Source organism: Anolis sagrei, chromosome 4 (genome assembly GCF_037176765.1).
Source record: "Anolis sagrei isolate rAnoSag1 chromosome 4, rAnoSag1.mat, whole genome shotgun sequence".
Lineage (NCBI taxonomy): Eukaryota > Metazoa > Chordata > Lepidosauria > Squamata > Dactyloidae > Anolis > Anolis sagrei.
In genome coordinates, this window is record NC_090024.1 from 39,956,078 (window position 1) to 39,971,534 (window position 15,457).

The following is a 15,457-nucleotide window of genomic DNA, read 5'->3' on the forward strand; positions in this document are numbered from 1 at the left end:
ACCAGTTAAAATTCATGAGTAAACCAGGTTTTTTTAAAAATCTGAAACATTTCGGGGGTGGGGGGTTGAACCCCTAAACCCCCCCCCCCTCTACAGGCCTGGGACTGGCAGTTAACTCTTACATCAGTACTAGTAATGGGATAATATTCCCCGCCACATTTGAGGTGGGTACTTTATGGGGCTGAAGGCATATTGACATACTCTCTCAACATTTCCCAGATGGCTAAATAGCATTAGAGTGTGGTCAAAAATGGCAGAAGTTATTAATGAGAAAGAATGTACAACATAGGAAAGGCCACAACTCTTTACTTTTTCCTGAGCCTAATGAGAAATGGAAGATTTTGTCCCTTCTCCTCCTCTCCCCTTTGGGGCTTGGAACTCAGTTTGCAACAACTGAAGCAAGCCAAAATGAAGGGGGAATGTGGGAGGAGACAAGAGGAACTGGAACATTTTTAAAGTGAGATGAGAGAGCTTTAATAAGGGCTATTCCTGCCAAATTGGGACACTCGAAGGGAATTTAAATTGTGTGGCACACACAACTCCTCTATCCTCTAAGGAATAGACAGAGAGTTCCTAATGAACAGTCAAAAGGATGCCATTAATTGCTGTCTAACAGTCACTGTTTACTGCAGTCACCAAGCTTATTCCAATATTATGGTCAGCTGTCCTAATGTAAACAATGCTGAATCCATTTTCAGGGAGCTTGATCTTGCAGAAAGGAACTGACCACCCAAGAAAGAATCCTGGAAATTCCAATTTCCTTTAAAAAAAAAGTTGAATAAAGAATAAAATTCTTATGCTCCCAGTTATTTCCCAAAGTTTGTTAATTCTTTGCTGGTCATTGTGGTAGTAGGTATGGGAGTGTGCTTCTAGCATATTGATTGAATCTTTTCATACAGCATGTGTGTAAGATGTCCTAGTGATTTGCTGAACCCAGTATACTCCAGAAAATTTGGCTCTGATTATGACAGCAATTCATTCTGATTCTCATCCTTGGAATTGCTTTTATTATCTTCTGGATATTGGGTTTTACTTAGCATAGTAGACAGCTAGCATGGTACAGGGCAGGCCTGGACAACTTGGCCTTTCCAAAGGGCCAATTTTGCCCCTTCACCAACCTCATGCCATTCTCATGAGAATAACATGAGGTTGGTGAAGAGGGTTGTCTTTCCCTCACTGATCAGTCCTTTCTCTGCCTTCCTTCCGTGGGCCATCTTTGGAGGCTTTTAAACAGAGGTTGAAGCCCCTGGTGGTGCGGTGGGTTAAAGCATTGAGCTGCTGAACTTGTTGACCAAAAGGTTGCAGGTTCAAATCCGGGGAGTGGCAGGAGCTCCCACTGTTAGCCCCAGCTTCTGCCAACCTAGCAGTCTGAAAACATGCAAATGTGAGTATATCAATAGATGCCACTCTGACGGGAAGGTAACAATGCACCATGTAGTCATGCTAGCCACATGATCGTGGAGGTGTCTACGGATGATGCCAGCTGGAAATTCCTAGAGTCGGACACGACTGGACTTAATGTCAGGGGAAAACCTTTATCCTTACCCTAAACAGAGGTTGGATCGCCATCTGTTGGGTGTGCTTTGAATACTGTTTTCCTGCTCCTTGGCAGGGGGTTGGGCTAGATGGCCCACGAGGTCTCTTCCAACTCTGTGATTCTATCAATATTGTAATATGACTAAGGGTAGAGCTATACTATTGAATTAATGCAATTTGACACAAATTGAATGATTCATGGCATAATTCTATAGAATCAGTGTGAGTTTTAATTTTCTGAGCCTCCAGAAAACTTCAATTCCCATGATTCCATAGCATTGAGTTATGACTGCAAGGTGGTGCCAGACTGCATTAATGCTATAATACAGATGCACCCTAAATCATTGTTGGTCTATACTTAGTCATTTATAAGTAGCTTTGTTAGGATACATTTAGTGCAGAGTAATGAGAGGCAGACTGTAAAACTTAGATGGTAAGATTGAGAGAATGCAGTTTCTGGAACTCACCAGCTGAGCGTCTCCATTTTACTCTTATAGGTCTGCCCGTAAGAATAAAATGGAGAATTATGGTGTACATTGCCTCAAACTCATGAGAGCAAATACTTGTTAAATAAAGAAATACTTATGTCCTTCTTGAAGAAATATTGTCTATGAAATTTATAAGAAAAATCAGATTATGCAGAGAAGTATGTTGCTGTTATTTATTTATTTATTTATTTATTTACTGTATTTATATACCGCCTTTCTCAGCCCAAAGGCAACTCAATGTAGTTTACATTTGGCACAATTCGATGCCCCCCAACATATAAATACAATTAAAAACATTAACATATAAAACATGAATTCATAAAAAGTAAATAAAAGCACAAAACCATTATTAATAAATGTGGGACCTGATCACGTCCTAGAGAATATTTCCATGGCATTCCGTTTATTGTTTGAAGATAAGTGAGTAGATGGTAAAGAATCCAAATGACATCCTGTAAATTACCACTTTTTTATTAGAAGAGAAATGGCATTTTACCAAACCGCAGGGCTGATTCACAAATAAAACATTTCTGTATCCACTTCCTGCTGCTATGTTAGCAGAACATAACATAGTTTCGTGCAGCTGTTTTAGCAGCATTTGATAAACCTAATGCTCTCAAAGCTTGAGAAAGGAAAGGAGGGGAAAGAGCAATAAGAGTGATCTGATGAAAAAAGAAAATTTGTTCCCATTCATCTTTTTGTGTGCTTGGTTGAAAACAAATCAACACTGCAGATTCCAACCCCCCCCCCCGCCCAAAAAAAACCCCACACCAAAACCAAAGAACAACCCACAACTATTTCCAGATGAATCAGAGGATACCTCAAACAATAGTCAGACACATTGTGGGACATTTTTCTCTTCTCCATACATTCACCAGGGCTAGCCCCATCTCAGTTCCTGCCAAGTATTGCAGCCTCTCAACTGACCAATTGGTCTAAATCAGTGGTTCTCAACCTGTGTGTCCCCAGATGTTTTGGCCTTCTACTCCTAGAAATCCTAACAACTGGTAAACTGGCTGGGATTTCTGAGAGTTGTACACCAAAACATCTGGGGACCCACAGGTTGAGAACCACTGATCTAAATATACAAACAGTTCCATGTATGGTTCCACATGGCTGTCAAGGTTCAATTTGATGGAATCCTGGAATTGAAAGTTTATGGCATAGTATCATATATGCAATTCCCATCCAGAAAGCTTTAGTGCATCACCAAACTACAAATTCCAGTATCGCATAGGATGCGGTATGGATAGAAATATTCCAAAACATTCCAAAAATTGTTGAAACACATATTGGGAGAAGCCCTAATAGGAAGAATCTCAAATGAAAAGAATTTTCATGGTTTTGGACTTATTCTGTACAAAATTCACATGTAGATTTGTGCCGAAACATCATTTTCTTTATGGAAAATAAGGTTTCAGCGCAGAAGTATTTATTCCTGTACAGAAAATGCTTATTTCTGCACAAAAAATGCTGTAACTGGGAATTTATACTACGTAACAATCATAATTGTTTGTTTTACATAAAAACATCATTTTTGAGCAGAAAGAAGACTTTTCTTTAAAGGAATGAATATTTCTACATTAGAATACATTTTTGTGAAGAAAATGATTTTTTCTAGGTAGAAAATGCTATTTTCTGCACACAAAAGAAACACATTCAGGATATGTCTTGAATTGCAAATATCTTTGAAAAACTATGTGGTTTTGAAGACTTTCTCATAGTTCAAAGAAAATAGTTGAAATATGCTCATTGATGGATGTACTTTTGAGAAGAAACTAAATTAAGGATTATACTCCTGGTCCTAATCCACCCAAACAATTAAATTAGAAACATGGTACCATTACAATTCAATGTGAATTGACTTGAGAATAGCAGCGCCAATTTCTAGATATATTTTTGAAGTATTTTCTTATTCAATGTATTAGAAAAATGTAACAATTAATTAGTTCTTTTGGTTTTAATTTTTGCCTCTAATGTTTAAAAGACAATGATTTCATATTCATTATAATTGGTGTTTTTCTTTAATGTCTAACATTACAGGATCTTTTTTCCCATTGGAATGTCTAAAAATAAGGGATAACAGCTGCAGTAAAGTACTTTTGCCGTAGGAGGAAGAACACTTGAACTTAAATTTCAATATATTCTTGTAAACACAGGAAATAAAATGTGCTCAGACAACTGGGGAATTGGAGATCAGAACTGTTTGTACAGGTAGCTGAAATTAATGTATTAAACCTTGGGGCTTCAATGAACGGATGCATTTTATGTAGTGTCACCAGATGCAACAAAAGAAAGAGATTTTGTACCATTTAATAATGCTGTAGGAAAAGGGAATGCCAGTTTATGAATGCATCAGCTGTCTTGCCAATTAAAAATCACCCAAGGCCACATACAATATAACAAAGCAATAAAAGAAAAACAATGCATGAACAGCTACATAGATAATAAAAATAGCATAATTTTAAAAACCTTGGGTTTAAAAACCCACACAAATATCACCAGTAAGTTAAAAACATACTGTAGGATTAGAAAAAGTATTGCATATTTAATGGATTTGAAAATTACCCCTAATTCAAGTACAGTAGAGCCTCGCTTATCCAACATAAATGGGCCGGCAGAACGTTGGATAAGCGAAAAAGATGGATAATAAGGAGGGATTAAGGAAATGCCCATTAAACGACAAATTATGTTATGATTTTACAAAGCACCAAGACATCATGTTTTACAACAAATCAACAGGAAAAAGCAGTTCAATACACAGTAGTGTTATGTAGTAATAACTGTATTTGTGAATTTAGCACCAAAAGATTACAATTTATTGAAAACATTGACTACAAAAACATTGGCTACTAAAATTGACTACAAATAAAGATAGAAATGCATAAAATGAACTTAAAATGGACTTGGCATTGCTGCCTAGAGAAACAGCTGTGGATTCAGGTGGGAGGATAATGTTGGATAATACAGAACATTGAATGAGCGAAGGTTGGATAAGCAAGACTCTATGTGAATTAGAGAACAGTATGGCACAGTTGTTTCAGTGTTGGACCAAGATTCTGGGAGGCCAGTTAAAATCCTTGCTTAATTGTGGAAACCTATTGGATGACCTTAAGCAAGTCACGCTCTCCCAGCCTCAGATGAAGGCAATGGGAAATGTCTTCTGAACAAATCTTGCCAGAAATACATCACAATGAAGTTTGTTGATTATTGAGGATAAGAATATGACAAAATAGGCTCCTAAATGTATGGAAGTTATTTGGTTTACTTGTATAAACATCATGGAAATCAAGGAAACGGCATTATTGTGTGTACAAAAGAGTTTTTATAGAGAATCAGTGACTGTTTAAAATCAAGCTATAAAGGAATTTAGAGGCAGAGCCAGCATCAATGTCTTTTTTAACTTTAGAGGAGAGGTGGGGAAAGAGAGTTTCAAGGGCCACATTCAATCCCAAAACCTGGCACCCCCTGCCCCCAGCCTCGGTTCTTGAGCTCCTTAATTTATCAAAATTGTTGTGTAGTTTCAAGAGGAAAATTTCAGGTACTTTCCCCTTGAAAATACAAAATAACCCCATGCCCACACCCGCAGTAATGTGCTTTTGCTATTGTCAAGCAAAAATTGTGACCAGAAATATCATGACACAACCTATTGCATCCCCTGATTTACTGGTACAACTGAAAAAAATGAATTTCACTTCCTTCAGATAAAAACTGGGGCACATGCAATCAAGTGACATCAGAATGTGGTCAAGATGGCAAAGGTTATTAATGAGGATGAACAGAGAAACTAGGAGAGGCTGCAGGTGTTTGCTTTTGTCTGAGACTCCAGGGAAGGGTAAGATTCAGCCACCTTATATCCTTCCCCCATTTTAAATTAATTGAGTGAAAAAGTACTTTTTTTGTACAATTGAAGAATGCTGAGGAGAAAAGGGAAGGAGGATAGAGGATAGAGAGACTGGGGGGCATTTAGAAAAATTGGGGCAGCTGAAAAAAGAAGGTCAGTAAAAGATTCCCCTAGATACCGTATATGTCTAGAAATTTTAGTCAAAATATAAATCCAAAAAAACCCCTTGTGTCAACTAATATGGGTCACTGCTTGCTGTACCTTAACTCTTATCAAAAGAGTATCATGGGGAAACTGAAGAGGTTTATCCATCCTGTGTGAAAGCCTGAAGAAGCATTGACTCCCTTTACTCCACTGTGGGACCTTTTTGAATGCCTAAGTGGGAGTAATAGTAGCAGTTATTGGTAGCTGCCTCCCATGGCAGTTTTAGTGTTTTCCTATTGCCATGGATTGATCCTTGTCATATCAAAATCCTTGACTTTGGCTTCCAAACCTATCCTAGAACACATGAGATTGATTTTTGCATGAGTATAATTTGGTCTGTCTATGCCAAATCAGGATAGCTGAAAGGAATAGATGAAACTTTCCAGCTCTATCTTGAGGCATTTGGACAGGATTGGGATCACTGAGGTAACAATTTTTCCCCCTTACCAGTGATCCCCATCTGCAAATTACGTAGGTTAAAACAATGATTCATGAAATTTCATTTTTGTATTTGAGGTGACAAGACAAGGAAAAACTGCTTCCCTACAAAGAGTTAGACCTGTAGGTCTGCAGATATTTAATGGGGAGCCTGAAAGATGAATCCTCTGCTTTGACTGAAGCTATTAAAAGCAAACAGCAATCTAAGAATTCCCAAAGCTACACTTTCACTCTGTACAAGTATTTTGTATTCATTCTTGACTGTTTCCCTTATAGATGAGTGAGATTACCATAGTTAAAGCACTTTGAAAAGGAGTTGTCTAAACATTTGAAACAGAAAATGAAGCATTGGGGGATTCTCTGAATTGTGTCAAAATATTCTATCTAATTATGATAGCCAAACACTCTTCATAAATTGGATCTTTTTTTGTAATTATGCCAAGCAAGGACTTCAGAATAGTATTTATCTATGTCCTGAAAAGGAATAGGCTGTGATAATCTATGGAATACACAAGGTAAAATCATAATCAAGAATTGTGCTTCCCTTCAATATTTTGAAGGGCTATGCCAGAATGATTGTGTAAAATGACTTATGGTACATGGCTATAGACAGAAATGTAGGAAGTTGTCTTAGGACCATTTAACACAATGTAATAGCAAGATTATAATTCCACTTTAACTGGCATTCTATGGTTTGTAGTTTGGCAAGCCACTGAGCTTTGTGGCTGAGTATTCTAAATAGTGTGATGTTAAACGCTATCAGTGTGACTTCAACCCTATGAATGAGAGATCTTCAAGTCACCTTGTCATCAACCTTCAGCTCAGATCTTGCTAATTTCTGACTGGAGCCTTCTTAATCAGATCTATTCGTCAGCAATGTGTTCTTAATTTCCTGCTGCATCCACCTTGGCAAGCATTATGTCTTATCTATGTGAGTCATGTCTTTTCATGATGTGTGAATTCCCCTATCATGAGAGTACATATGAATTCTAAATGCTCTTTCCTAAACTGCAGATCCCAGGATTCCATGAACAAATTCTGCAACCAAGAAAACCCAATAATGGGTTCTGCTTAGGGTCACAATAACTTAGAAATGACTTGAGTGCACACAACAACAGTATTTCAGTATCAGAGGTATTATACTTCTGTATTTTAGCCAATTATCCTTCTATGATTTATCAATAGAAAAAAAACCCAGAATGCTACTTGAGTATGACACTCAAAACACTGGGAAGGGAGTCAAATTTCATAAAGTTGTATAATTTTATATAGATTCTAAAGTTCTATCATGGTTAAGCATTAGCTTTTGGGAAGAATACCTAATGTTTGTGGCAAGCATGTCCATACAATGTTTTGACCAGAGTATGCATTTATTTGCACTATGCATTTGTACATAGTCTGTATGTTATATATATATTATTTTTTGTGGCCAGGGGTCTAAATGCACAGTTATTCAATACTGAATGTTAGATGTGATATGGTAGTGGTTTTCTCATTTTCAGGATGTGTACTTAATTCCTAGGAAGCTGTCTTCTGAAATTGAGCTGTAGCATATCAGCACAGTATAAAAGCATTAAATAATTATAACAGACAGAGAAGCAGCACAGCCATCAATTAAATTCTACTTTATGAGTTGATAAATTATTCAGTCCACTATTGGGAGAGGAATTTTCAAAAGTGCTATTGAGCATCATAGAGGGATACACTTAATGTAATATATCAAGACAAGTGTTCAACACCACTCGCTCCCACATTCCTCCATGGCTGCACATGTCATGCACTAGTGATGCACTAGGCCAGGCGCTCAGCCTAAAATGACTTTCTTTGTGAAAACAAAGCCACATGTCAACTTTCTATAGTCAGCAAGAGGCTCCAGGAATAAGCCATTGGATTCAAGACGTTTTTGCTGTTCTGACACTGCTGAAGCAGAGTTGAAGCAAATTCACTGCTTCCATTCCTGCTTTCAAAGGAACTGGCTACTAGATGAGACTACTATATTTCACCTGTCGTAACAGAAACAATATTGTGCGTATTAGTTGCTCATGATGGCAGGTAACAGATGCAATTGCATTTATTCCCTCTTTGGCTGAATTAACACAGCAGAAAGGAGCTGATTTTCTCCTTCACACCCACACCATGGGTTGCACTGGCATACCTAGACACAAAATGTGGAGGTGAGATATATCTGGAAAAAAAATGAGTGGAACTGAATTGACACTATTTCAATTTTTTACATTTTCAATTAATTTCTGGCAAAAAAAAGTGTGTGTTGGCGGGGGTTCTTATGGGTTCTTTGGGTTTGCATGCATGGTTTGGGGATAGAAAAATCATTCTCTCTAACGATAATGTATTCTAGTTGAAATAAGGGGAGGAATTTGAGGGTGCTGCAGTCACCACATACAGCTATAATTTCTCCTTCCCTGGCTTATACTTTAATAAAATCTATTTTCCTTCAAGATTCTGCAAAACACTTGCTGCTACAGGTTGGGTATGCAAAAATCTCCTTTTGAATTCCATTGTGCTTCTTTGAATCCCATCTGCATTTTTCCCCATGCTTGCTTCATATCAGGTTTTTAGATCTGTTGAATGTAGTGAAATTAATTTCCGTCCTTGTCCCAGACAAGCACAGCTGCTTCCCCCCAGTTTTTGCAGAAATATCTGTCGCCAAGAATTATTCATTGTTCACTATTGTATAATTCAAATATACTCCTGTTATTCCATATCATATTTCCATCGTGTCAATGCTGACTAAGGTTGGGTTGGTTTCTGTGAGGTGCCACATGATCAGTGTTCCATACAATGGGATATTTCTGATGTACTTGTTATGATATAGCTCCAGAGCGTCCTGAAAAGTTAAGGAAGCAACAGATCAAAGCAGAAAAAATAGGTATTTCAGGAAAATTTAGTGCATCACCAAACTACAAAATCTTAGCTGTTTCGAACTTCGTTGCATTCCATTGGTGGACCCTTTCACAGTCTAATGATAGTACTATGATTCTTTTGGAGCATGTAAAAATCAGTTGTGAGTGTGTTAATTGCAAAATGAAAGGCATGAAGCTGATCAGTTAGGCCATGCCCAAAAGGCTAGCTGAGCCTGAGAGTTTTGGCAACAGTTACATGTTTAGGCTTTCTGTGCAGGGAGCTTACCAAGTCAGTTTAATTTTCTGCTTCTGGGCTGCTGGGAGAAGATCCTTCACATGGACACTCAAGGACCATTTGAATCTCTGCTGTGACTCAGCTGGAACCACAGAGTGCCTCTGATCAGGATGATGGGATTCAGGTTCACAATCTGATTCAAAATGTCCCTGTTATAGTCAATGAGGAACAGGGTGTGGAAGTTCAGTTTCCCACAGCAAGAGAAGAGTTTGTTGATACTGAAACTAGCCAGGTGCTGGTGCAAATTGGCTCAGGAAAGGAGGACAGTTCTCAGCCTGATAATGAGCAGGAAAGCAAACTGGATAACACTAACGAACAGACTGACCTTGATGAAACGTGGACCTTAGATTGAGCTGACCGTTTGGAATTCAGAGTTCGAAGGGGTGTGAGAATAGCTAACAAGAAGGAGGTCAGAGGCCAAAGAAACGCCTTCATGTTTTGCAAAGGGTATTAAGCTGTGTGTTTGGGACCAAACCTTTGTCAGAGCAACTTTTCATTTAACCAAGAGGCTTGCATTTTGCTTGTCTGGATTATCTTGTATTTCTTGTATTCATGGTCTCAGGACTCTGTCATGTACTCATGGGATTTTGCTTTTGCTGGTGCCTTTGGATCATGTTTCAAAGTGTTATTTTGTATTGGATCTTTTTAAACATTACCTTTGCTTTTAAGAACTTTTCTATCTTTTACTTTTTAATAAACTATGAAGACTTCTGGCTGTGTGCAATTTGGTGTTTTTGGTAAGGTGAACCTATTCTGAGATGCGACATCTCTATCAAAAGGACATTGTGTGAGTCAATGCAACTAACTGTTCATATGACTGTATATATGTTGCTCTAAATAACAAAGAGTAAACACCTTATTCTTTACTGATCATCTGCTTGGCATATCTTTTCTATATCAAGACAGTGTGTGGATTGGTAAGGACGTGAACTACGTGTGATTGTCATTCCCCCACAGATTCCATTTTAACTTTCTATGGTAACATCCTATGGAATTCTTGGATGTACAGGCTAGTGAAAAGTAGAGGTCTTAGCTAGAAGGCTCAAGTGAATAATCAAACTACATCTCTCATGACTGTAGCCATTACGGTTAATTGTGGAATCATAGTGTTATAACTATGTTGTGTGAAAAGTCAGTTTTGTATCAGGACTGTTGATTGCTTCTGTTATTTTTTTCCCATGGAAGCAGAAACTGTCATTTTGAAATGTAATTTAATTTTAATTAAAATTTTAAATAAAATTTAAAGATTCCTTTAATGCACAAATACTAGGCCTGGGTAACAACGGAAAAATTTGTTTCTAAAATCGATTTGTATTTGGGGGGTTTTTTTGTTTCGATATTTAAAATAATTACAAAATTTTCCTTTTAAAAAGTTCGATATTTACGAAATTTCGTAAATGGTAAAAAATTAACGAATCGATTTCCGAAACAATAACGAATCGATTCGTTAATGGCGGACGCGACCGCGAAATACGCTAAAAAACCTCCAAAAACCTTCTGAAGCTTCCCTCTCCCTCTGTTGTTGACTGTTGGTGTGATATTATAATTTTTTTTCACTAATTAAACCATAAAACTGGCCCAGACATGCGGAAATAATAACGAAACGACCTCAAAACAATAACAAAACGAATACAATATCGAAATACGAAGCATTTACAAAACGTTTTTGAAAATTCGTTTTTTTAAATAATTGCTCCAGAATGGTTCGTTATCGTTTTGTAATTGAAAAAATTAACGAATTATTAACGAATTACGAAATAACGAAACGAAACTGCCCAGCCCTAACAAATACTACTCCAGTACTAAGTCTAGGCAAAAGGCAGTTTTCAATGTCATACATGCAACTGTGTACTAGCAGCCAAGTATTTTCATTCCTTCCTCTTTTCTTCTCCAGCTTTCAACCTCCCACAAAGCATCCTGCTTTCTCACACACATATAGTCCCCCCACACACTTATTTTTATTCTGTGTCTTATCTCTCACTGTCTGGCTTGTGAATTATGTGTCTGTCCTGCTCTTATATTTTCTGCCAGTGTTGTTGCTCCGCATGGATTGGTCATTTTTCATCGACTGAGTTATATATAGTCATCACATTTGCCACCTGTGTTTTCAAGGCAGAAAATGAAATCTATGTATATCCTTTGGGGACAAAGGATTTAAACCTGCTTTTGGTTACTCTCTTGAGCATGTCAAAGTTATATTTGTTGTAAACTGTTACTGAACTGCTAAAATGCATTTGTTGGATTTGATAGATGAAGTGTAGGCCTGGAAGTTTTTCCCAGTATCACCATCAGTATAATAATGGTAGCACTAATTTGACACTTTGTTAAATATATTTGAATATTGTTACTTAGTCTAAGGTACTGGTTCTCAACCTGTGGGCCGTGGCCCCTGCTGGGCCGTGAGAACAAAAATCCAGCCCGTGAACGTCCTTTCCTTTTTATTTATCTTATTTATTTTATTTCTGCTCCTTTCCACAGAAATGACAAGCCTCACCCCTTTTGGTACTAATATTGGAGAGTGGTCACTGGTCAAAGTGGTCCCAGGTCAAAGTGGGCCTTGGTCAAGAGGGCCCTGGTCTAAAAATGGTTGGGAACCACTGGTCTAAGGGCACCAGAGCTTGCCTGATTTTTTAATCTAATTAGGGTTAGCCGAGGTTCCTCCTTTGATGACTGACCACCAACCAATACCAGTTGCTTTAGGCTGTATTTTGAAGGAATTGGCAAAACCACCTCTCAGTATTTCAGCCTAAGAAAATCCTATGAAATTTATATAGAGTCACTGTAAGTCAACAGGCTCATGGCCCTCAAATAATAATTTTTGTGTAAACTGAAATAGAGATGGAGATAGAAGTATGATTTTATTTAGATATACCTATCTTAAATTCACTTGTTGAGAATCCATTTAATTATTTAAATGTGAGCCACATCTGTTGTTTCCTAGAAGATATCTTGTGGCTAGCCTCCAAGTTTCAAAACATTGCTAATTACTTTATGGGAGAGGTACTGTAAATGGCTTCAGTGATTATAGCTGCTTTTCCAGCTGCTTTTTAAGCAATGCATCCTTAATCTTTTTAAGCAACACACCTAAAATGAAGAGTCACTGAAATATAACTTCAGCTTGAGGTATAAAGTTACATAGGAACTTTATGCAGAATTAGAGAGCTGTCAACAAGATCCAATGCTGTCAACTACTGTACATATTCTCCTGATGGTTTCCTAACATCTGTGACCCAAGCAAGCTGTCTGGTTGTTGTTGATTTATCTGCTGATGAAAAATGATACACAGAGAGCTACCACTTTAAAAGATATTGCTTAGAGCCTCACTATGGAACACAAACTTTCATCTCTGTTTTCAAATGCTTTCTTAAATGGTATTAAGTATTGCTAGCTATAAAATCCAACTTTTTGGTCTTCACTGAATAAATATCCAAATCTAAGCAGTTCTATGGAAGCCTGGGAGCTGTAGTTAGGTGATGAACCAGCACTACTTGGCAGAGAAGGTTAAAGACTTTGCAAAACTACAACTCCCATGATTCCACGACAATGTGCCATGGCAGTTAAAGTGATGTTGAACTACGTTAACTTTGCAATGTAGATGTATCATTTAATAACCCCTTTAAAATCAGGCACCACTGAGAGGTTTTACATGCATTCTTTTAAAATGAGAAGCAGATTAACATCTGCCTGTGTATTTATTAATACACATACTGGACATACTTTATTTTATTTCATATATTTCTACCCCGCCCTTCTCCCCACAAGGAGACTCAGGGTGGCCTCAAATAAGCAACAGATGATGCTAACAGCATATACACCATAAGAATTATAATTATAACAGTAAAATAATTTTAAAACATTATACAAAATCATCAATAAATTCATTTAACAATAAATTAACGTGCCAGTAAAACCAAATCCACTCCTGGTCCAAGCTATTAGTCCAAATGTGGATAGGTTATGCAAACAGGGGCAAGTCTGTCTGTCTTATCTACATGGAGGAAAATCCTGATTGTTCTACAGTGTTCACCACATGGAAGGACCCATTACCATGTTCATATTTGAAGATAGCTATCCTATTTCTTCTGAACATTCTCTAGCCAAAACATGCCCAGCTTCCTGACAACCACTCCCCATAGTACTTAATTTCCATCTTGGCCACCTTCTTCAGGAGATATTCCTGCTCATTAACATCCTTATTAAAGAATGGTGCTCACAACCAACTCCACGTGGAGTTGGACCAAAGTAAAATGAAAATATCCTATTGATCAGACCCCTATACTTTTGTTGATGCAGCTTAAATCTGCATTAGCTTTTTCCCTTCTCCCTTTTGCACCATATACTTAGCATGAAATCTATTATTGCCTGTTGATCCTTTTCATGTATAGTGTGGCCAAGCCAGTGATTACACATTTTATATTTGTACAACTGATCTCCTCCCTACATATCTTTACTGTTATCCTTTTCCCAATTCATTTTATTTGATGTGTCTCAGTTCTCCAATCTGTTATGGTCATCTTGGTTCATGCTTGTATCTTCTGGGAGGTATTAGCTACACTTCCCAGGTTGGTGTCAGCTGCAGATTTGCTCTGAGTGCCCTCTGTTCTTTGATCCAAGTCATTTATAAGGATATTGAAAAATACTGGGCCTAAGGCAGAGCCTTGCAGCATTCCAATTGTCACTTCTCTTCCAAATGACAAGGCATCCAGGCTATTTGACCAGTCACATCTCCTCTTACAAACCAGCTTGGGCACTGCGGTGAGCGGAGGAGGCCCTGCTCTTGGTCCCACCCCCATCTAAAGTACAGCTGGTGGGAATGAGAGAGTGGGCCTTCTCCGTGATCACTCCCACCTCTGGAACTCCCTTCTTAAAGAAATATAGATGGCCCCCTCCCTCCTCTTCTTCAAAAAAATAACATGATATCTATGGGGCTGCCATATGCCAACAGCTTGAAAAAGACACAAGATAATTCCACAGCATACTCCTTACATTCCAAATTCCCAGAAAGAAAGATAAAATTCCATAATGACTTGTTTCTGAGAAACTCATGCTGTCTTTGGTAATCACAGCATTATTTCGTAAGTGCACATAGTCTCAGTGCTTAATGTATAATTTTAAAACCTTCTCTGCTTTACTGGTTCATATTTGAACGTGGGTGTTTTTTCTTTAATTGCATACCACTTCAGGCACTTTTTCTTGCTGAATGTGACATGTGTTTAAAAATATTTTTAAACTGCTATATTTTGAAAAAAATATATAGTATAATGTGTGATTAACACACATGTGAAATATCATTGTGCTTTAAAGTAAGCAATAAGTGAATGTCGCTTCATCCCAAACAGAACTGAAATAAGGATTTGAGTTCTACATATGCAAACGAGCTTCCAAAATAACATTTTCAATATTTTCCCATTTGATATTCTCTTGATAAGAGTCCGCTGATATGCAAAATATATTTACAACTAAAGGCCGTTCCACAAAGGCATATAATCCTGAATATCAAGACAGAAAATGCCACAATATCTGCTTTGAACTCGGTTATCTGAGTCCACACTGCCATATATCCCAGTTCAAAGCGGTTAATGTGGGGTTTTTTTCAGCTGTGTGGAAGGGGCCTATGTGTCAATGTGTACAAATATACTGAATATCACATAATGCATCATTAACAAGTGTGTGTTCATTTATTCTTTTGAAAATAATTTGGACCCAAATCAGTATTTTTTTAACCAAAAAACCCCCTCAAGGCTGAGAGTGTGGCCAACAATATGGGAGCTTTCAATTTTATTCAACACAT

The 15,457-nt window shown here is 37.6% G+C and overlaps 1 long non-coding RNA gene across 1 annotated transcript in view; it reads right to left on the reverse strand.

Moving 5' to 3' along the window:
- LOC132772835 (uncharacterized) overlaps positions 1–9,887 on the reverse strand; it is a 57,199-nt gene extending 47,312 nt beyond the window's left edge. The window contains exon 1 of the long non-coding RNA XR_009631280.2: positions 9,658–9,887. This is a non-coding gene — a long non-coding RNA (uncharacterized lncRNA). The remainder of the gene's footprint in view (positions 1–9,657) is intronic.
- Between the last annotated feature and the right edge of the window lie 5,570 nt (positions 9,888–15,457).